This window comes from Stegostoma tigrinum, chromosome 31, assembly GCF_030684315.1.
Source record: "Stegostoma tigrinum isolate sSteTig4 chromosome 31, sSteTig4.hap1, whole genome shotgun sequence".
NCBI lineage: Eukaryota > Metazoa > Chordata > Chondrichthyes > Orectolobiformes > Stegostomatidae > Stegostoma > Stegostoma tigrinum.
In genome coordinates, this window is record NC_081384.1 from 11437907 (window position 1) to 11460926 (window position 23020).

Consider the following 23020-nt stretch of genomic DNA (forward strand, 5'->3'; position numbering starts at 1 on the left):
TAAAATATTACGTTGACAGCAATATTAAGCTGACTTATCCAGCAGGAATCTAAAATAGTGTTGAAAACTACATTACAATGTCAGTGATTAACAAATGCAGGTGTAGAGTAAAGCTAGTTTTCAAAGTGGTCAGCTTGATCTCCTGTCTGGATAGTTAACTTAATATTACACCTATAGAATCAAACTGTCATGTAGAATGACAGAATGCCATGAACTCTTCAAAAATCTACTCAAATTAGACCATCACACTCAGGCTTGACATTAATCCCATCAAAAATATGTTAGCATACACTATGAATACAATTAAGTCAAAGAAATCTGAAAGGAACCTGTGTTGATCCCTTTGTGTACCGAATATCCATTATCTACTGGAGAGGTGGCAGAGGCTTTACTACTTGCTTCCACATTCCTGGTTTCGGGATAGGAAACTAGCTAGGGTTTTCAACATTTCTTCTCATATTGTACAATAATCCATGGTGGAAAGTACATGAAGGTCTGACAGTGGGCAATAACTTTAAGCAGGCTCACCTGTAACACCCTGAAATGTTATTCAAACATAGAGGACCACTTAGAGACAGCAGTGGAGGATGTTTTAATACCAAGGAAACCCATGAGGGGGAAAATGAATTTTAAAGACAATTAACGCAATGGGGATTGTGATACTGATCAGATATGCCTGCCTCGGGGCAAGTTTTGTCAGAAACATGCAGTATTTTCTCAACAACCTTTTGTAGATAGTTTCCAGATGCTTGCTCAGTTAGAATAATTGGAGCATTCTTCAAATAAGTAACACAGAAATTGATGTTCTGGTCTTTGCTTCTTAGTATCACTCTGAGGTCCAGCAAGCTACCAATGGCATGATAGATGAATAAATGTAGTCACTCCTTCTCTTCAGGCATAATGACGGCATTAATGGCACCATATAAATGAAAGCTCTTTTGCTGCTGTATAGTCAAAATTTGAACCCTATTTGAATGTGGGGCTTCACACTGAGTGGCAGGACACTGCTTAACCACAGGGATATTTCTGCCAAAACTGATCCTGTTTGCACTTCTGCATTTTCAGGCTGGGGTGTTAAACATATCACTGGAACAGCAGTTCTGACTGACTTCCCAATCCTTGATTTACAGGCACTTAGGATAATTCTAGCGTCTCTGCCATTATCCTTGCTGAACGAGGCTCAGGATTTACGTATGAGTAAGTTTTTAACATTTCTCCAGAACTGTATTCACATGATTCATATTCAGTCATTAAAAGTAATTCACAATAAGGGGCACCTTCACTATGAGATTATATACAACAAGATTTTGATTAGATTAGATTCCCTACAGTGTGGAAACAGACCCTTCGGCCCAACAAGTCCACACCGGCCCTTGGAGCATCCCACCCAAACCCATCCCCTTACAACCCACACACCCTTGAACACTATGGGCAATTTAGCATGGCCAATCCACCTAACCTGCACATCTTTGGACTGTGGGAGGAAACCGGAGCACCTGGAGGACACCCACGGAGACACGGGGAGAATGTGCAAACTCCACACAGACAGTTACCTGGCGCTGGATTCGAACCCAGGTCCCTGACGCTGTGAGGCTAAAATGCTAACCACTGAGCCACCGTGCTGCCCAATAAATGCCTCCATAAACTATTAAGAGTTCACTATCTGATTTATACCAATTGTATAGAGTGTTTCTACCAATTTACACAGGAAACCATTCAGTAAACCAAGTGTAGACATATCCCCAAGTATATAAAGCACGGAAACTTTATTTGAGCTGTACATCTGAGAGAAATGGAATACAGATAATTGTCTATGCTAAAGAAAATGTTGAAAGATATTTCTTCCCAATTTGCATGGAGAAGTAAGATGTCACGATGACCAACATTGCAGATGGAATAGAGAAAAGTTAGAAAACATAACTCCTATCAGTGCTGCCGGTATCTTGCTAAAACAAAAACAACCTGCAGCGTAATCAAACATGTCATCATGTGGCTTCGTGTGAAACGTCCGACTCTTGGTGATAGGCTTAATTTATTTGTAATCTATACCAGCATAAAGAAGCCTTCCACCAGATCAAGAATCTTTTGAAACAAAATTTCTATTATTTAGTCTCTCTTCTCTGATATCTTAAGATACTTATTTTGTGAAATGTAAGTTATGAAATTGGTAATGCTCGGACACGCTTTCTATTAAAAATCACTGGATGCAATCAAGAGTGGAAGTGCTGGCTGATTTATTTCTATATCCAGACCAGAGGCGCTCAAGGAGGATTGTAGGTTCCAAGCTGCTCCAGATGATGTCAGCTAATTCAGCACAGACTGAAGATCAAACCAGGGACCTTTTGATCTAAATGGATCAATATAACACCAGGGAACACATTTACCCATTAAGTCAGTAGGGCAGCTGATAAAAATGCAGGTTTAAAAAACTAAAAATTGAAAAATACTCAACTTTGCGCATACTGTGTTAAACACATGGAAGTCATTAGAATGCTGCTTGTTTGAGGTGCCAACTTTCCACTCTTTGAGCAGGTGACAATTATCTAGAATACAGAGAGATGCTGCAGTCATCTGTCACATATACACAACAAATCATCCAGTGCATATAGGCTGTTATGCTTGAATCTTTGGCACAACTTGGATCTTTCACGACCATGAATGCAAACACAGAGCCTCAAATTTGAAGTTCAGTATTGATTTGAGAAAGGATGGTGCTGACAACAAAATTCACATGGCATGTGGAAGCAAATGCACAGACATTTATTGCTATGGCTTTTCATGCTCAAGGAGGATTTTCTCTGTAGAACGTTACAACCTAAGAAACCTAACATAGCACCAAGTCTCAAAGAGCAAAGGAAACACTGAGCGGTTACAATAAGTTAATTCTAAAATGTCACAAATACTGAACTTCACAAGCCAATTATGTTTTGAAAGGTCCCCTTTGACTTAAGGTGTCACAGAACACTCTGAAAAGGGTTTGCTGACGTCATGATAAACACATCAGTTTGGTGACGTGATCTGCTTGCAAAGAGGAGAGAAAGTCAAACAGAAACTCATTGAATTAAGAGTGACTGCCTTAACACATTTTACAGTATATCAGAAAAAGGACAACCTAAGTCTGAAATGAAGAAACAAAGGAGCTGTACATATGCGAGTACAGTAAAATTATTTTTGTTTGTTAACGACCAAACAGAATGCTATAGAGAGTCCAGTTTCAGTTTGGTAAAGAAAGGAACAGAATAGATAGGGCTCTTAAAGATTTATAAAATTGACAGTCATTCTAGTAGTAATTGAAAAACTTGAATAAGGAGTAGGAGAGATAATGAGGGGTAGAATATTTGTTGAAAGTGATTGGAAGTTTCAAATTGGTGTAGAGGAAGAGAAAGTGAAACTGCTGGAGTACTGGGAATGACTGTGTGATTGTTCCTGTAATGCTACAAATTTGCCAAAAGTGCTGCATTGCATACAAGGCTTTTGTAATACATACATTGGTTACTTTAGTTATAGAATCCCTACAGAATCCCTATAGTTGGTTTTTGCAAAACTTTATTTCCTTTAGTTGGTATATTAGTTGCCTGTTAAATGCCTAATCCAAACAGGCTTTAGTTTGATTGTTACAGTAAAAGTCTTATGCTTTGCAAATGTATGTCAGTGACCGCCTATTAAGAATTGGGAAAACCTTTCTGTACCACATCTGGGCATGCAAGAGATTTTCTGCAGCCTAATGCATAGTACATAATGCTCATTCACCAGTTTATTGTTAAGTTTAAACAGGAATCACAAAGAAATAATCTCAAAGATTGTCAGATCTTGCAGAAATCCCCTCCATGCACATATAAGTTTTCATAAGCTATTTTAATATGAATAAAGACCAGGAACAAATCATACAGTGTCATGTTCACATCTGTCCTGTGCATTTCAAAGCCAGAAACATGTTGCTGGAGCCAAGTGGTTTCGGCACTGAAGCTCTGTTTCATATCCAAAATCTCTAAATTCAGATTGAACACCTCCATCCATCTCCATGACCTATTTTCAGGCAAAAGGGAATGCCAGAGAGGTGGTGTTCCAACTGACTTGTAAACCCATACAAACATATGTTAAGGCCAAGTTCCGTAAATTCAGCAGAATCCCAGTTCTGCCCTCAGCAGTATCCATACTGAGATGCATTGGAGTCACTCCAGACATTAATGTAAATGCAGTATTGAAAGTTTGTTTTCACGTTTGGCAGTCGATACTGTCCCCTCCCCTAAGTAACTGCTAAAACATGAAAATAAATTCCAGTTCTAAACTGATCCCAGGGAAGAGTGGCAATAAGCCATATGCAGCACTTCTCACTTCATCATTTTAACTTTGACCTATATTTTACTTGAAAAGTATAACAAAATACAGGTTGCAGAATTACTGGCAATGTACTTCTAATTCAGTGTTTTTACATCTGACTGTGATAATGGCAGTGCTCCCGTACATCTACTAAGTATCCATTGAGGTTTCAAGCCTGGACAACAAGCAGAGCTCAATTTTATTCTCTCTGGTTTATTACCTACACTATTTCAGCAGACTAGCAATCATACAACTATCCAAAAACAACAAATATTTGCATAGCACCTTTAATGCAACAAAAAGCCCTGCAGGCATGTTGAATGAGTATTACAGAACAAAACTATTACGAGCTTTAAGGTCAGATTTTCAAAAGCTCGCTCAAAGAAGTACATTTTAAAAGGGTTCTTAACAGGGGAAAGCAAGGTAGATAGGTATAAAAGGGCTATACAGAAGTTGGGGCCTTCATAATTGAAGGCAGCATACCAGTGATAGACCAATTAAAATCAGAGAGATGTTCAAGAGGCCAGGCTTAAGTGAATACAGAAAGTTTGGTCAGTTTGGGGACTGGAGAAGATTGCAGAAATAGAGGAGTGAAGTCAGGGAAGAATATGAAAACAAATTGAGAATTTTAGAATTGAAGCACAGCTTTAGAAAGAATCATTGTAGGCCAGCAAGAACAGGAGAGAATGGGTTTTGGTGCAAATAATGACAAATGCAACAGTGTTTTGGTGGACCTCAAGTTTACGGAGGGTAGAATGTGGGAGGCTAGCCAGGAATGAGTTGGAAAAATCAAGACGACAGGTGACAGAGCCAGGTATGTAGGTTCCAGCAAATCAGTTTAGGCAGATTACAGTGCTCTCTTAGTGATAATGTGAAGGTGCCAGTGTTGGGCTGGGGTGGTAAAGGTCAGAAATCACACAACACCAGGTTATAGTCCAACAGGTTTATTAGACATCACAAGCTTTCAGAGTCTCAGATAACAAGGTGTAGAGCTGCATGAACACAGCAGGCCAATCCACCTCACCCTCCCACCCTATTTATTTCAGAATTCCCTTCCCCTCCCCCATTTCTGAAGGAGGGTCTAGACCGTCTTCTCCCTAACTCCCCACCTACACTCACCTTTACTGGCTCCACTCCTGCCTCTCTGACCTGTCTGTCTCCTCTCCACCTATCTTCTCCTTTATTCATCTTCTATCTGCTCCCCCCCCTCTCTATTTATTTCAGAATCCCCTACATCTCCCCCATTTCTGAAAAAGGGTCTAGGCCCAAAACATCTTGCTGCTTGGCCTGCTGTGTTCATCCAGCTCTACACTTTGTTATCGCAGCTTCTCCAGCGTCTGCAGTTCCTACTATCTTCAGGTGTTAGTGAGGCAGGTAGTATTGGACACAGAGCTTATAAGTAAAAGATTAAAAGATCACATCATTGATGAGGATGTACTAAACAAACCTAAGACACTGTTAAATCTTTAATAAGTTAGAGGTTTTAATTTATTAAAATGTATATGTAAATCCCCAAATTCTTTTCAAGTTATGGTTCTGACAGCACAGGTCAAATCTGAAATCAAACTTGCAAACTGGACTAGTCTCAGGAAGTTGCAGGAAGGGGGTCAGAATTGCTAGCTTGGGCAATTTGTAGCAGAACCAAAGCACTAATCTCACAAATAATCCAGTTATGTAATTACAAACTCAAGGCGTTTTACCCATTACGTTCTACAAACCATATGCATTGTTATTATTGCCCCTCATCTATGATACCTTAACATCCTCACAGTATAAACTCAGCTGCAATAACATTTTGTGAAGTTATAACCTTTCTAAATTTATATGCTTGACACAAACACATTTGGAAGAAAATACAACTTTCAACAAAGCTTAATTAGACATGACTCAACACAGTAGGTATTAAGTCTGAAACTCAAAATTTAGTTTCTCAACTAATTCTCCACAAAATAATATGCCCGAAGTTTATTACTTCACTTAAGAATTAACACACTCATTGTAAAATGTAGATAATGAGACTGTTAGTTAAATATTATGCATCTAGTCTTGAATAAATCCTAGAAAATAATTTACTATATATGTATTCGATTAAAAAATCTGGCTGATGTGCTCTTCTGTACAGACCAGAAGGTGCTTCATTGCTAGATGAAGATGTGAGAAGCTTAGCCCTGGGCATCTTGCCGAGGAATAGTGAAAGGTTGTACGACAGTAATCCACCTCGGCTGCTCTCAGATACTTTAGAAACAGCACCTCTCATTAAGCTTCTATTTGTTTTTTTTTTCAAAAAATAAAGTTTGGAAAGTTTTGCCCATAGTTGTTATAACGGCAGTGTTGAATTTCAAAGAAAACCAAAACAGAAATGGATGGTAGCTTACAGTCTGTGCATAACTAAGCCAAGGATACTCAATAGCAATATGAGGAATGGATATTGTCCATTGAGCTCTCACGGGCTGAGAAAACTAGAGCAGAATCCCTGGAATGCAAAAAGTGGATGTAACTAAAAAAGAGATCTACTAATACAGCTACCTTGTAGAATACATTATGTCGATGTATTAAAAAAAAACGGATGGAATATTGCAAGCACTTGGTACATCATGAGTTACTTTTATACTGAGTATTCCTCACTATTCAAGGAACTTATTCTAGTCAGGAGAAATTATGAATTTTAAAAAAAAGGAAGCATAAGATTTTGAAAACAACAGCCCTGTTTCTGTTGATATAAAAATCAAAATAATGCTTCAAAAACAATACCGCTACAGGTACTGAGTTCCTGCTTTGTGTATATTTTGCTTTACATTTCATTCAATGAGTAAAAGAATTCATGGAGAATTATTATATGCAAGTGTTTGGTGTGTATTTTGTTGCACACATTTCATTCTAAACTTAGAATGGTTGAAAGTAAATATTTTAATGTTTTCATTATATTTATCTTGCTTTCACCCAGCACATTATTGAAATTACTGAAGTTCTCTCTCACATCTTTTCATATCTAATACAAGTGTTTGCTTGAATATCTGCTATTAGGCTTGCATCCTTATCGCAGCAATGACCTTAATCAAAGTCACACAGGACACCCTCTGTGGCTTCACTGCAGTAATCTTTCCTTATCCTCTTTGTAACTTCCAATATGGTCAAAAATACCATCATCTCCCAACGTCTTTCTATGGTTGGGATGCTGCCTCACTAATTGCTTTCTCCAGCTACTGTCTGAGGCTAAAGCTGAATAGTCATAATCTCAGCATCCTTCCTACTCAACCCCACAGTGAAGATCCAACTCTATGTTCTCGCCATCAAAGATCATCAACTGTAATTTCTGGCTGCGGCCTACTACAGTCCATCTCTTTCTGAAACATTGTTACCTCCAAGGTCAATCATTTTGAACTGTTCCAGGTCGCATTTCAATTTACTGGAAATTTTCTCATATAAATCTCTAAGGCCATCTTGCACCAACGATGTTCCTGTTTGCGACTGCCTTCAAAGACTCCCAGAGTAACCACATCTCAAATTGATTGTAACCCTTGAGCTTAACTTCTTTCATAGCCTTACTTCTTTCTAGCTTTGAATCATCCTCCAACATTACACTCTGACTCAAATAACCATTTCTCTGGATTTGGTTCCACATGGATTCCACCTTCCTTTGCTACACTATTGGTAGCCATGCCTTTAGCTCACTGAGCGCCATACTCCAATTCCTTTCTTAAATCTATATTCGTTCCACCACTTAAAAGCACACCTCTCTGAGGAAAGTTATTGATTATCTCTCCTACTATCTCTTTCCTCGGTTAAATAGTAAACTTTTGTCACTTTTCCACAATAAAGATACTATACAAATGCTACGTATTGTCTCAGGAGCAATCAGGTAAAATTTGTGATGTAAACCTGGTAAAATGAATAATCAAGGAATTTATTAAATGTAATCTTGCAAGAATATAAGTAAAATTGTCCCACTACCAGTGGCAAATGCTACATAGAGAATTACTTTAGTATTGATAGTCTGTTAGTTTAAATATTCATATGTATGGAACCACATTATTTGTAAAACTCAACATTTTATCCCCATCCCACTGGGGAGTCTTCTGTTTGCTATGTACATACACAATTCTGACCACTTAGGCCAGCTGCTTACCTTGTACCAACAAGCAACTGTCAAATCAATAACAACTAGTACTTAAACCAACAGCCTTAACGCTACATGTGATGCATTACTCCCTAATTTCAAAACATTGCAAAAGGACCAACCTTCAGTAAAGAAACTGGCAGTCAATCACTGAATCAATCCTACTTAAACCCTTACTAATCAACTCACCATGTTTACCAATTTCTATTGTATGTTTGCTTTTACAGCATCAGCCCGATTCCAGTACAATATAGAAAGTAAAGCAAAGGCTACAGGCCATATTTCAAACGATGAATCAAAATTTTTCATTGGCCCTGTTCTGATTTGTTAGAACTAGTTACGCTGTAACTGGTCAAAGCTGCTCTACAGGGAAAACTATTTGGGAGAAAAATGCCTACTTTAGAAAATATATGAAGGTAAGGACACCATGTCACACAAGCCAAATCTGTTTAAAGATAGTTTAAACCTCATTCTATTTTCCAGACTCAAGAAGTGAAAGGGAACTCTACTCAAGCATTATATAAAGGAACTTGGGGGCATGGAGAAGAAAGGAGAGGTTGGTGCTGCTGCTAATTAACAAATTACTTATGCATTGAGTCTAAGATCTTCTAGAACACTAATTAAATGCTTTACCACACAGTTAATATCGTAATGTATATTTTGGTTTGTCAAAGTTTTTGAAACATAAATGACAGAAAATGTGCGACCTTCAAGAACTGGAAAAATCTTCAGAAACTAAGGATTAACAGCACTGCAACCCGCCTTGTCTGGGTAGGATACATGTAATGCATTGTCTGAATCATGTATAAAGTTCAATGCGAATAGACGTACTAACAACAGTGATAAATTCTCTCTGGCCTGGATCTCTTGGTACAGTTCAAAGCCATTAAAAACTGTAAATACTTTTCTCTCTCAACATTATTCAAACTTGTCAGTCTGAACAATCAGTCAAATCCAATTCATCACAGAGCATGTGGTAATCCTTTTGGAATGCAGAAAATTACTTCCAGATGTGGACCCCAGGAATATTTAAAAACTATTTGCCCCTTCCTCTAAAAAAAACAATAAATTACCCAAATATATCAAAGTCAAGCTTTCCTTTCTCTTATGAAAGTTGTTCACAACCAGATGAGCATCTGCAAACTTGTCTGTGAACTGAAGTGAACTGATGTTTATGTTGGACAGAACTAGCACTCAGCAATCTAACTTTAATAGAAAGTACTGTCAACATTCCAGTTAGTGAGTTAGATGTTTTGTCACTTCTTCAGGGAAAAAGAAGTGAGCACAATCTTTATCAGATATGAGAGATAGAGAGAAAGAGAGAAATAGTAAACCTAGAATTCTGACAAACTTAAAATGTAAAACTTTGTCTACAATATGTTTTGAGAAAAAGCCTCATGTCCCATTTGTGCACCAGCACTCAAATTAGACATTAGGATACACAATTACAGCCAGCTAGCTGGCTTATAGATTTTTGGAGTGGGGGTCAACATGTACCATGACTCAAATAACCATGTCAAATTAGGGTTCTGTTGTGGAATTAGGGCCCTGCTGAAATAATCTGAGCTGATTCCAAAAATAATTTAAAATACAGTATTTGCTCTTGAACTGGTTACGGTCGAACCCAAAAAAACTACCACTGGTTTGGGTTTCAGTTTTTGAAGATGTCAAGCTGTAGCATAGCTACAAACCTGTATAGGCTCATGATATTGTGCTCCAGAATGCATTGCACAAAAATGTCACGAGCATTGTTATTTGTTATATTTTGGGGGTAATTCCCAAATCTGTAAATGCCTTGAATTATGAAATTTTATTCAATAACAAAAAGAAGTAGATGGATAAGTGCCTTGATTCTGGGAAACAGAAGCCAGTATAACCAGATGATAATAGTTCAAAGGACAGTCATTAATTTGTTTAAAAGAATTAGGGACAGTGAGACAGACCAAATTGGCTTTCTATGGGAAGTAGCTGATCCTTTATAACAGATAGTAGTCCAGATAGCTCCAATGCACTCCAGGGAAGTATCCATCACTGACTCTCTGGTGGAACCTGGAGGGGTACAGCTAGACTGAAAACTGAGGTTCTTCCAATTAAGTTCTTTGTAATCCAGGAAGCCTGGGCCCGAATATATCAGGCGGCTACAGATGAGCTGTTCCGAATAACCTGCACATTTTTTTCTGGTTCAATGCTGTCCAAATCTTTTTTTTAAAAATGCATACTCCTTATCAGGTAAATGGAATGTGCACTTAGATCTGCACATAAACACTTGCTTATGTATTATCAGCATCCATTTACCCAGTTAACATCATTCTTGCCAGTTTTAAAATTTACCTGCTTGGTCAAGAAGCATTATTCCCACACATTTCAAAAAGACAATTGTTCTAAATTTTAATATATTAAAATCATTCACCAAATAAATATATTAGCCATGGGAAACATCTGCAGGAGGGCAGCCTTTTCTTCTCCCATTCAGAAGACATTCAGAAAGTTATTTACAAAAGAATCTGAGTTAAGATCAGGACTTTTCCCCTCTCAACGAATACTGTGACTGAGAAAGCATTACTCAGAGCAATAACATTAAATAAGAACTAAATAAATAATTGAAGGGAAAAAATTGGGAGGCTATAGGGAAAGAACAGGGGACAGGCATTAATTAGATATCTCTACCGAAGGACTGGCACAGATTCAAAAGGCCTTCCTTCTTTGTAACACAATTCTATGATTTGCTTATATTTTGCCCCTTGCTTTTCTCCTCCTGACTTCTCCTCTCTGTCAATGAATTTGCCATATCCTGGTGAGTGTCATTCAGACAGCCATTTGAACTTGCCAGTAGAGTACTCATCACTTGGGAAGCAAAACATTGAATTTTAATCATCAGGCTATTTGACCACAAAGCTCAGCCTGATCTGGTCTTACCCAATAAACACATAAGCATTCTTTTACTCGTGATGATGGGACAGCAATTGGACAGATATACTGACTGAGTTTAGAACATAGAACATTACAGTGCAGTACAGGCCCTACAGCCCTCGATGTGGTGCCGAGCTGTGAAACCAATCTGAGTTTCTCCTCATTATGCTATGAGGGTTAAGGCCAATGGTAGTGATGTAACCATCACTTCAGCTGAGCACAGGTCAAGGACTGAACTTGAGACTTCCGAGGTCTGCAATCTTATCTTGAAGTGCAAAGAACAAGAATTCACTAAACATGCCGAAATGCACCACCTGAGAAAAGACAAATTTATGCCAATGAATTATTTGGAATAGGTACTACAACACTGTCTTACTAAATGAAAATGTACATTAAAATGGCGAGTTTTTTTTTTAAAATTAGCAATTGGGTGGCAGCTGAAAAGTCTAACTAAAAAACAGCTTTCACCAAAGTAATTCTTCAGAAAAAAATGGGTCAGATAACACCGTTTAGTTTTATGTAGCAACAGTTTAAGAGGTAAGTGACTTTAAAACAAGTGCACTGCAATTCCATCTGCAAAGTTGTCAATAACTAACCACTCTCAATAAGAGAAAACAAACATTCAAAACTGTTCAAACACACAATGCTTTTAAACAGCACATTACGAGATTTTAGTGTTAAATTGGCTTTTAAGAGTTCCATGTATGTCACTGGCTCGCAATCAACAAGAATTGTGAATCTAGCAGAATCTATCATAAAATATTATTAGATTTGCTAAGCCCAACTGTCAGAAAGATCTGTCTTCCTTGCATTGAATACTTCCAAATTCCAGAAACTACAATTTATTTGCATTTTACATGTATTGCCTTGTAAATACGCTGGAATTGGAGTAAGATACAGAATACTATGAGAACAACCATCAATGCAGTCACTCCTCAAGAAACATATTAAAAGGGTCCAGAGATAGTTGGGTCCAACTGTGACTGTGTCTCATAAACCTCTTTTTAACCATATATCGCAATTTAAATAAACGAACGAATAAGTGAATTCTGATCTCTGTGTATCAGCGTTTTCGCTCAGCTCTACACGGCTCCCCCCCACCCCCATCCCACGCCACAATAAATGTATTTTCTAACTTTGAAAATCGAACACACATGTTGGTCACTTGGGAATTAAACAGTCAGAAGCAGGAGACTGGGCTGTCACTAGGTCCACAGTGCGACTTTTCTCTCTCCCCCCTCACCCTCTCCCTTCTTTATTTTCTTTCCTTTGTTATTGGCACAGCGGCTGGAAAAATATCAGCAAATTCAGCCTACTGACAGACTGGGGCCAAGAACCAGGCTTCAGACAGAGCTCCGATTCCCACAGGCGGACAGACTGATCGAAAACAGAACACAGTCTAGGCATTACATGACCTGAAGCAGAGCCAATCAGTAAACATGCGGCCTAAAAAACAGATTATGTGCACCTAATTTCTCAGTAACTCTGCTCCCCCTTCCCTCAGACAATTGAAATACTCACAATTATAAAACCGTAAAAGCATTTTCCGCTGTCAAAACTATGTCCAACTGTGCATTCAGTTGTGAAGTTTGCACCAACCTCGTGTCTGGAATTCTAGTAAGAGGCACACACTGGTGTCAAATCCGTTTGAACAGAAAAGCCGAATGTTGAAAAGGAGACGCAGGCAGGTTAACTGTGTAAACTTTAGAAACAGGAAAAACAAAGCTGTAATACGAGAACTCTGCCGATGTCATCAGCTCAGCAAGCCAGTTGAAACCCTGTGACTGTAGACTACCGAACACATCACTCACTGCACCCACCTGTCGAGCACTGCGAGCTTCTGTGATTTCCTGTCTGTCCGCCTGGCAACACAGTCTGTGCACTAGCAGCAAAAGGATTACAGGGAGTGACACAGGCAGTTACAGTACAACAGCAACATTGTGATACACAAGAGTTACCGGTCAGCACTTTAAAATCAGCTCTCCCCGTTTAAGCTGGAAATTTAACCAGCATAGTGAGCGCCACAAACCATGAAGATCCCAGATATAGTCCCAAACGCCAAATCTCAGCAAAGGCTGTGGTCATCAATGGTGTATCAATGGTTTCTGTGTATTTACTAGGCAACAGAATTCAGTCGAAGTTTTTGCCGGCGAGTTCCTGCTGGATGTATGTGTGTGCACGGTAGTGAGGGCTGGCCAGGTTCAGCTGTGATATCTTCCACCCCCTCCCCCAAAACATACACACACACACTGAAGCTAATTCTCATTCATACAAAATGCCAAGAAGAACCGATGGGTGTCTGGCAACTTCCATCTCAAAACAGGGCATCGTGATTTCTGGAGAAGGGAGCAAGGGAAATAAACTAGTAAAGGAAAATTATTGTTCAGCAAATGGCTTTTCAATTTAATTCACTTCGGATTCTAGCTGTAGTTTTAAACTTGCTCAACACTGTTCTCGGGCTAAAAAGTTGTGATCTTCGATTAGTACACATCAGGCAGGGGGTTGGGAACACTGCTGCAAGCACCCACAAGCATCAGTGTTGTGCTCATTTCACGCCCTCTGGATGAGTCTTTCCTTTATTGTCTAATGGAGGCCACACTTCAAATGCGTTATTTTTCCCAATTAGCTGACTGTAGACTAAACAATCAAGTGTAAACCTAACATTACGTGCCAGGAAAAGTGGCTCTTGGGCTTCTCCCATTATAAACATACATTGTCTTAGTATACTTCAATTCAGGACGAAGGAGGGCTTGAAATCTACCTGGAGTGTTTCTGCTCCACATTCTGCCATGATAAGCAGGTCATACATTGATTCAAAATAGAAACCAACCTCAAATAAAACTTAACAGACTGGCCCCTGAACAAGTGGGAAAGGATAGTTCACTTAAAAACATTCAGCAGGTCAAATGCAAGGTCACTGACCTGAAAGATTAACAGTTTTTCCTCTGCAGATGCTGCCTGATCAAAAGGGTATTTTTTTTAACACTTTCTGAATTCCAGCATTGACAGTATCACTAGAAAAAAACGCGCCATGTCCTGGAAGATTTATAAAGCTGCCTCAAATTGAGTCAATGTATTGACTCACAGAGCATGAAAAGAAGCCATTGAGCTCACTGTCTCTGTTCGATGCAAGAGTTATCCAAGTAGCTCCAGTCCCGATCCAGAGCCCTGCACAGTTTTTTTGCTGGATTATATTCAATTCCCTGAGAAAAGTTATGACTGAAGCTGCTTTCTCCACCATGGTTCTGATTAGCAAGTTGATGAGTGAAAAAGCATTAATTTCACATTGTTTTTCACCATTTATCCAAAATTATTATCCTCAGCTTACGAACCCTCATTCAACAGGTACAATTTCTACATGTCTACACTATCAAAGCCTCTCACAATTAAATGAAAATCAGATTTGAAATGGCATGTCAGTCAGTTTTACTTACATTGAAATATATGCATAGAGAAAATAGTGATTCGATGAGAAATATAAACCAAGAAAAAAATCTCAGCACGTCAGCCAGTATTTTTGAAGAGAAACAGGGTTATTTTTTCAGGTCAATTATCTTTCATAAGAATTTGTTATTTCAAATTTTCAGCTTCTCAATATGTTGTGCATGCATTGATAATTTGAACTCACTTGATCCTAGGGCTACTCATTCAAACACACTGGGCACATCATATTTCCGAAATCATTTTGACACAGATCAACTGCAGAATCTGCAGACTGATACAAACTGAACAGCTTTTTGTTTTAAATATCACCTTTCCATACTTGAATCACAAATAATTTGACAAAATCAAATTGTGAAATATTATAATGTTCAATGCAAAGAAAAACACTTCAGAGAATTCTTAAATCACACTATTTTTAAGAGGGAAGTGGCAAACTGTAATCGTGCTTGATTTCTTGAAGCATGCTCATGTGCCTCCAACTGATTCAAATATGCATTGCTTAGCAGCCATAAACATTGCATTGCACTTAAGCATGACCTATCTACGGATATGATACCGAAAACTGAAAGCAGCTGCTATCACCTGTGCACTATTAATTATTCCACCACATGTGAGGCATTGAAAGATTTACCACAACTAGCTCAATTTTCATTCCAAAACACGTTAAACCAACAGTATGATACTCTGGCAAGACAGCTTTTATGACACAGTGGTAATGCCATACTTCTGCAGCTAGAAACCTGGTTTCAAGTCCCACCTGGTCCGGAGGCACATAAAAACATCTCTGAACTGGTCGATTAGAAAATATCGCCAAGACTCTGGCAACTGTACGGTTGGGATTTTCCTCTCCGGAGAAGGGACAAGCAGGGCAAATAATCAGGTGTGTTGGCCCAGGAGAGATACTCTCCATCATCCCAACACCTCAGCAATTAAATGTCTTTTTATTCATTCATGGGGTGAGGGGCATCACTGGCTAGGCAACATTCATTGCCCATCCCTAATTGTCCAGAGGGCATTTAGAAATCAATCACATTGCTGTGGGTCTGGAGTCACAGACCGGGTAAGGATGGCAGTTTCCTTCTCTTTGTTAGATTCTCAATTCAAGATATTTATTGAATTCAAACTCCATCATCTGCTGTGGCAGTTTCCAAACCTGGGTCCACAGAACATTATCTGGGTCTCTGGATTAACAGTCCAGTAATGATACCCCTAGGCCATCGCCTCCCCAAGGTCAGTTTGGGCACAAAGCCCTTGGTTGACCTTCCTGTCTCACCAATTATTACCTTTAAGATGCCAATTAATAATCACTAAGGAGCTCATCCCGCCAAGGTGTGAAAACAAGAAAGTTCAGGTCTCTTTGATTGGAAGAAGATAAACACCCTTCTGATGCCATCTAGAACTTGGTGCTTCATGGATCTAAAACACAGTAAGAGTTCCTTTAAAAGCTGAGTTAATTCTTGCTGATCCTCGGATAATACATAAAATTAACGGTAGGGATACTGGCTTTTCTGGAACCCGAGGATGAAACAGTGCCACCATTTACTGTTTCAATTTACTATAACACAATGCAGCAAAGTCCGATCTTGATTTAAGCATGAGATTTCATGAGTTCTGATGAAAGGTCACTTGACCTGAAACTTTAATTTTGTTTGTCTTCACAGATGCTGATTGCCCTGCTGAATTTTTCCAAGTATTTTAGTCTTTATTTATGAAATCTAGAATCTGCAGTATATTGATTTTGTATTGACGAAATTTCAACATTTTGTTGGCATCATTCATCCAGTCTGCAAGTTGGAAGCATACTTTTTACACAAGCTCACAAAAGCACACTTGTGGAATACTGCAAAATCATCCAAGTTGTACTCTGTCAGCATTTAAAAATGCACACTATAACCAAGCAAATTCAGCATGCCTTCAAGAAGGGGAAATCATGCCTACAAATTTATTACAGTTCTTTGAGGCAAACAGTACAAAATATAAAGGGGAATAATAGGTGTAATATATTTGAATTTCCAAAAGGAGTTTGATTAAATATCAAACATACAGCTACTTAATAAGACAATGTATGGTGTGAGGAGTTGTATATTAGAATGCTCCCAGGATTGGCTAACTAATAGAAAACAGATGGTTGAGATAAAAGGGGATATTTTCAGAATGGCAACCGTTAATTAGCAGTGTGCCACAGGGGGCACAATTATTTACAATATATATTATTTACTTGGATGTCACAGTTTAATATACAATCGCCAAGTTTGCAGCTGACACAAAAACAGATAGAAATGCAAGTAGTGAGGATGATGGAGAGTCTACAGTGGGATACAGATAAGCTAAATGAGTTGCCAAAAAACTTGACAAATGGAACATAATGTGGGAAAATCTGAGTTTATACACATTGGCAGAAAGAATAGAGGAGCCGAGTATTATTGAAATGAAGAAAGACAGCTGAAAGCTATAGCTTTGGTCAGTTCCAATTTTGATCCCGTATCTAGGGGAAGGGGTCAAAAGATATACTGGCATTGGAGGCAGTCTCGAGAAGGCTCAAGTCAGCTGATCCTGGGTATGAAGCAACTGTCTTATGAACAGAGGTTGAGTAGACTGAGCAATATTCAATGGAACTTAGAACAGTAAGAGTTGACCTTATTGAAATGTATAAGATTCTTAGAAGACTTGATAGGGTGGATGCTGAAAAGTTGTTTTCCATTGCGGTATAATAAATCAGAATAATAACTCAGAATAAGAGTTGCATATTTAAGACAGAGGTAAGGAGGAATTGATTCTCTCGGACTGAAGTGAATTTTTGGAATTCTTTACCACAGAAGGCTGTTGAGGCTAGGTCATCAAGGCTGATATGGACAGATTTTTAATTAGTAAGGGAATTCAGGGTTATAGGGAAAAGGCAGGAAAGTGAAGTTGAGAATTATCAGATCAGTCATGAGCTCACTGAATGGCACAGCAGACTCGATGGGCCAAATGCGTTTATTTCTGTTCTTACGTCTTTCGGTCTTATATTATCAATAGTCTTTATGAATTGCCAAATATGAAAATAAACACTTTAAATGAATATGCTGGAAGTACAGCATATGTTGATCACTGTTCAGTGATCCTCTGCTGGTAGGCATCATTGTAAACAACATGAGTTGTGTGTTCAACGTTGTAGTAACACTTTCTCCTGCTGAATAGCTAGCAAATTGGGCCAGGTTCATACTTAAGAGATGGCTACAGGCCAAGGTTATTCAACCCCCTACAGCAACATCCCAACAAGAATCAGAATACTTAGGAGGGGAGTGCTAATTACTCCCTGTCAAACGTGACAGCCACAAAAGCTTGCAGCACAGTATATTAGAAAAACAAAATGAATGTCCATTTTTATAACATACACATGAAATGGAATTCAGTTCACATATTTTTGTGATCTCAATGGGTAAGACTAATCAGTTTTGGAGCGTGGATGGGAACTTTAATTTCAGAGGCCTTCTGAAGGTACATTTAGTAATAATTATCAGCAACGTTCTCTTTCAGATATATTTGAAACCAACTTTGGCACCATCTCAATAAAAAGAACCAAGGTAAATTGTCGAACATTTTCTTTACATGTTTCTTTCCTTGCAAAAAGGGGAAAACAGTTTCAGTATAATGTCTCTTTGTAGGTTACGTGGAACAGTCCCTCTTCCGCACCTACACAGGCCCAAAACCCCACCTCTTCCTCCGTTACATTGATGACTGTATCGGCGCCGCCTCTTGCTCCCCAGAGGAGCTCGAACAGTTCATCCACTTCACCAACACTTTCCACCCCAACCTTCAGTTCACCTAGGCCATCTCCAGCACATCCCTCACCTTCCTGGACCTCTCAGTCGCCATCTCAGGCAACCAGCTTGTAACTGATGTCCATTTCAAGTCCACCAACTCCCACAGCTACCTAGAATACACCTCCTCCCACCCACCGTCCTGCAACAATTCCACCCCCAATTCCCAATTCGTCCGCCGCATCTGCTCCCAGGATGAGGCATTCCACTCCCGCACATCCCAGATGTCCAAGTTCTTCAAGGACCGCAACTTTCCCCCCACAGTGGTCGAGAACGCCCTTGACCGCGTCTCCCGCATTTCCCGCAACACATCGCTCATACCCCGCCCCCGCCACAACCGCCCAAACAGGATCCCCCTCGTTCTCACACACCACCCCACCAACCTCCGGATACAACGCATCATCCTCCGACACTTCCGCCATCTACAATCCAACCCCACCACCCAAGACATTTTTCCATCCCCACCCTTGTCTGCTTTCCGGAGAGACCACTCTCTCCGTGACTCCCTTGTTCGCTCCACACTGCCCTCCAACCCCACCACACCCGGCACCTTCCCCTGCAGCCGCAGGAAATGCTACACTTGCCCCCACACCTCCTCCCTCACCCCCTATCCCAGGCCCCAAGATGACTTTCCATATTAAGCAGAGGTTCACCTGCACATCTGCCAATGTGGTATACTGCATCCATTGTACCCGGTGTGGCTTCCTCTACATTGGGGAAACCAAGCAGAGGCTTGGGGACCGCTTTGCAGAACACCTCCGCTTGGCTCGCAATAAACAACTGCACCTCCCAGTCGCAAACCATTTCCACTCCCCCTCCCATTCTTTAGATGACATGTCCATTATGGGCCTCCTGCACTGCCACAATGATGCCACCCGAAGGTTGCAGGAACAGCAACTCATATTCCGCTTGGGAACTCTGCAGCCCAATGGTATCAATGTGGACTTCACCAGCTTCAAAATCTCCCCTTCCCCCACCTCATCCCAAAGCCAACCCAGTTCGTCCCCTCCCCCCACTGCACCACACAACCAGCCCAGCTCTTCCCCTCCACCCACTGCATGCCAATACCAGTCCAGCCTGTCTCTGCCTTCCTAACCTGTTCTTCCTCTCACCCATCCCTTCCTCCTACCCCAAGCTGCACCTCCATCTCCTACCTACTAACCTCATCCCACCTCCTTGACCTGTCTGTCTTCCCTGGACTGACCTATCCCCTCCCCACCTCTCCACTCCACCTATCTTCTTTTCTCTCCATCTTCGGTCCACCTCCCCTTCTCTCCCTATTTATTCCAGAACCCTCACCCCATCCCCCTCTCTGATGAAGGGTCTAGGCCCGAAATGTCAGCTTTTGTGCTCCTGAGATGCTGCTTGGCCTGCTGTGTTCATCCAGCTTCACACTTTATTATCTCAGTATAATGTGGCTCAATACGGGTTTTCCTAGAACACATTTAATTTGATAATCACAAGTTCTCTAACATCTCCTATTTTTGCTCAAAATTATGACTATTCTTTTTGTAACTTTAAATATGTGTATTGTAACTTTAAATATGGTTTCCAAAGTCCACCTTCTCTCTTAGAATATGAATATGCTGACTAGAACTGAACAGAATATGAACAATCAATCTGTCGCTCAGCATTTAACATATGTGAAACTGGTGAGTTCCAACTGTACTGAAGAGTGGTACGAGAGATCATTTGATTTTTGAGTAAGGACAGTGGATTGCTCTTAAAATAAAACATTATGGTTTTACATTAGCAGCAGGAATCACAATCGAAATCTTGAGTTGGCAGTGAGAGCTATCATTTAAATATCACACCATGGAGGAGTGCAGGAACAGCTGTTCTCTCTGTTCCTCCTACGTTGTGATGTTCAAGCAGCAATTCTTCTTCCCGACTTCAATACCACTTGTGGTTTTTTAAGTTTCAACTGTCGTCAATGAGTTTGAATAAAGTTTTCTATGCTGTCCCATGTGTCATCAGATCAGTCACAGAACTAATACTGCCCATCTGTAGATAGACACACAATCTCTCAGCTCTCACCCGATGACTCTAATGGTGTTTTAATAGGTTGCAGCTATTATTCAAGGCTAGTGTAGTTTACATATAACCCACAAAGTGTGCCATTTTAAATGCTATCAGCCAAGAACGAAGCTAATTGCCCCCAATACAACCGCATAACACCTGTACACTTTTCCCTACAGTTCCTTTTATTAAAAATTCCCATTCATTCTAAAAGCTATATACCACAGTTTCTTGGTGGTGTTTTCAATCATCTGTATAAAAAATATCTAAACTTTCCCCTCTTTCTTTTAATAAATCTTTAACTTATATTCATCTAATTATTGTTTTACATTCAATAGAGATGGGTTTTTATTTGGTCATTAAAATTCCTCCAATTCTAACAGCTTAATTAGATCTTCACTTAAACTCATTCCTGGTGAAAAAGGGTGCTACTGCATTAAATGTCTTTACATAATTGAAATCTCCTATTCTCAGAATTATTTTAATAAATCTCTTCCGTATTTTTGACCCTATTAATTCTTAAGAAGTACGGCCCCCAACATCTCAGCAATTCTAGTGGTTCTTGACCAATCCCCTCCTTCCTGGTTTAGATTTTAATCTCAACTGATATTAAGACTCTGACAACCTTTTGTGAAAGATATAAACCATCTCTCAGCAAAATCAAGCAGCAAAAGCCTAGCCCAAAATCAATGCATTTTCCTAAGATGGGTACATTTTATTAAATCGTGTTCTGTCAAGGCATGAAGCCTTTGTCAACCCTTTTTGCGACAGATGCACCAATGTTTAGCAAAATTAAACAGTGAAAGACCTGTCCTAAATGGGTGCATTGTTTTGAAATGGCTATCTTTTTTAACTACCTCTCCTCTGACATTTTTTATTTTCTTAACACTATTACACAGCTTACCTTGTTTCATTTCATCTCTCTATACAGAGTTGTGAATACAGCCCTGTCCATCACGTAAACCAGCCTTCCATCCATTGATTCCATCTGTACTTCCTGCTGCCTCAGAAAGACAACCAGCATAATCAAAGACCCCTCTCCCCCCAGTTCTACTCTCTTCCACCCTATTCCATCAGGCAAAAGATATAAAAGTTTGTATACATGTAGTAACAGGTTCAAGAACAGCTTCTTCCCTGCAGTTATCAGACTTTTGAAAGGACCCCTCAAACGTTGATTTCAATCTCTCTCCCTGTCTGCACCTTCTCTGTGACTGTAACACTACTTTGCACTCTGTTCTGCTATTGTGATGCACTTGTATGATACAATCTGCCTGTGTAGCAGGTCAAACAGCTTTTCACCGTATCTCAGTACATGACAACAATAAATCAATCATTACAATGTTATTAAATGAAACTAACAGCACAGAACCAGGCCATTCAACACAGCTGGTATACACCAATCTTTATAGTTTACACCAGGCTTCTTCCATTCTAATGACCTCTTTCCATCCTGGTTACATAATTATTTATTCCTTTCTCTCACATACACATCAAGCCTCAAATTAAGTGCTTCAATACTATTTACTTGAAGTGTTCCATGTAGCATCAAATTCCACACTCACTTCACTCTCTCGAAATTGGATGCTGCCCTGCAACATGAAGGTTTAGATCTAGGTTCTCTGATATGAAGTAGTTAATTTTTACTTCCAGGAGAGTTGGAAAATAGGCATTAATAATTGGATCATCTCCAATATACCCAGACCCAATTTCCATTCCACTGAATGAATTAATCCTGAGGAGATGCAAATGGGGCAGGTTTCTCATCCTTGGCAGTATCAATGGAGCAAAACTAGTCTCAAAAAATTCAGACAAGAATGTCTTCCCCCACTGCTGATGCATTGTAGCGGCCAGCAGTCTCAGTAAAAGAAAACACAAGTCTCATTTTCCACAAAAAATATCAATTTGCATTCAAACCCCAGCTTAAAATTTAGGTCAGCATTGTTAGATTTGTTTTAAAAATGAATAAAGAGTAAATAAACATACCACATTTCTGAAAGTTTAGCTGTATTCTTAAGAGTACCAAAGCTACATCGATCACAGTACCTGTAAACATAAAACAACAAACTGTTAGTAGCATATTATACAAAAAAAATCAACCACATCCAAAAAAGTCTGAATAAATCCAGATACCTTTGATCACCAACATAATGATGTTATTCATTCATCACTTATTCATGGCATTGAAATTTTGTCTGCGATTATTCTTTTATATACTGGTAACGTGGACAGTTTTGATGATTTATTGAGTCTACCTAGTGGTTACCTGAGCTATTAAAACCAGATGATCTCATGTTGAATTCTTGGCTTGTGTCCATTACTTGAAATTCAATTCAACTCCAGGACTTGACCAAAAATATTAAGGTTTGCACTTCAGTCCAGTCATAAGGGAATGGTATACAGTTGGAGG

At 39.4% G+C, this 23020-nt stretch overlaps 1 protein-coding gene across 8 annotated transcripts in view; it reads right to left on the reverse strand.

The window, feature by feature from the left end:
• Nucleotides 1-23020, reverse strand: part of raraa (retinoic acid receptor, alpha a) — a 530677-nt gene that overhangs the window by 285694 nt on the left and 221963 nt on the right. For 4 of the 8 annotated variants that reach the window (XM_048560466.2, XM_048560465.2, XM_059638905.1 and 1 more), the window contains one exon: nt 22597-22656. The exons of 1 other annotated variant lie outside the window; for it this stretch is intronic. The gene's annotated coding sequence lies outside the window, so the exon portion shown is untranslated. Of the gene's footprint in view, nt 1-12868; nt 13097-13167; nt 13213-22596; nt 22657-23020 lie in introns of those variants that run through there. 3 more of the 8 variants (XM_048560473.2, XM_048560468.2, XM_048560469.2) reach the window with 3 other exon arrangements.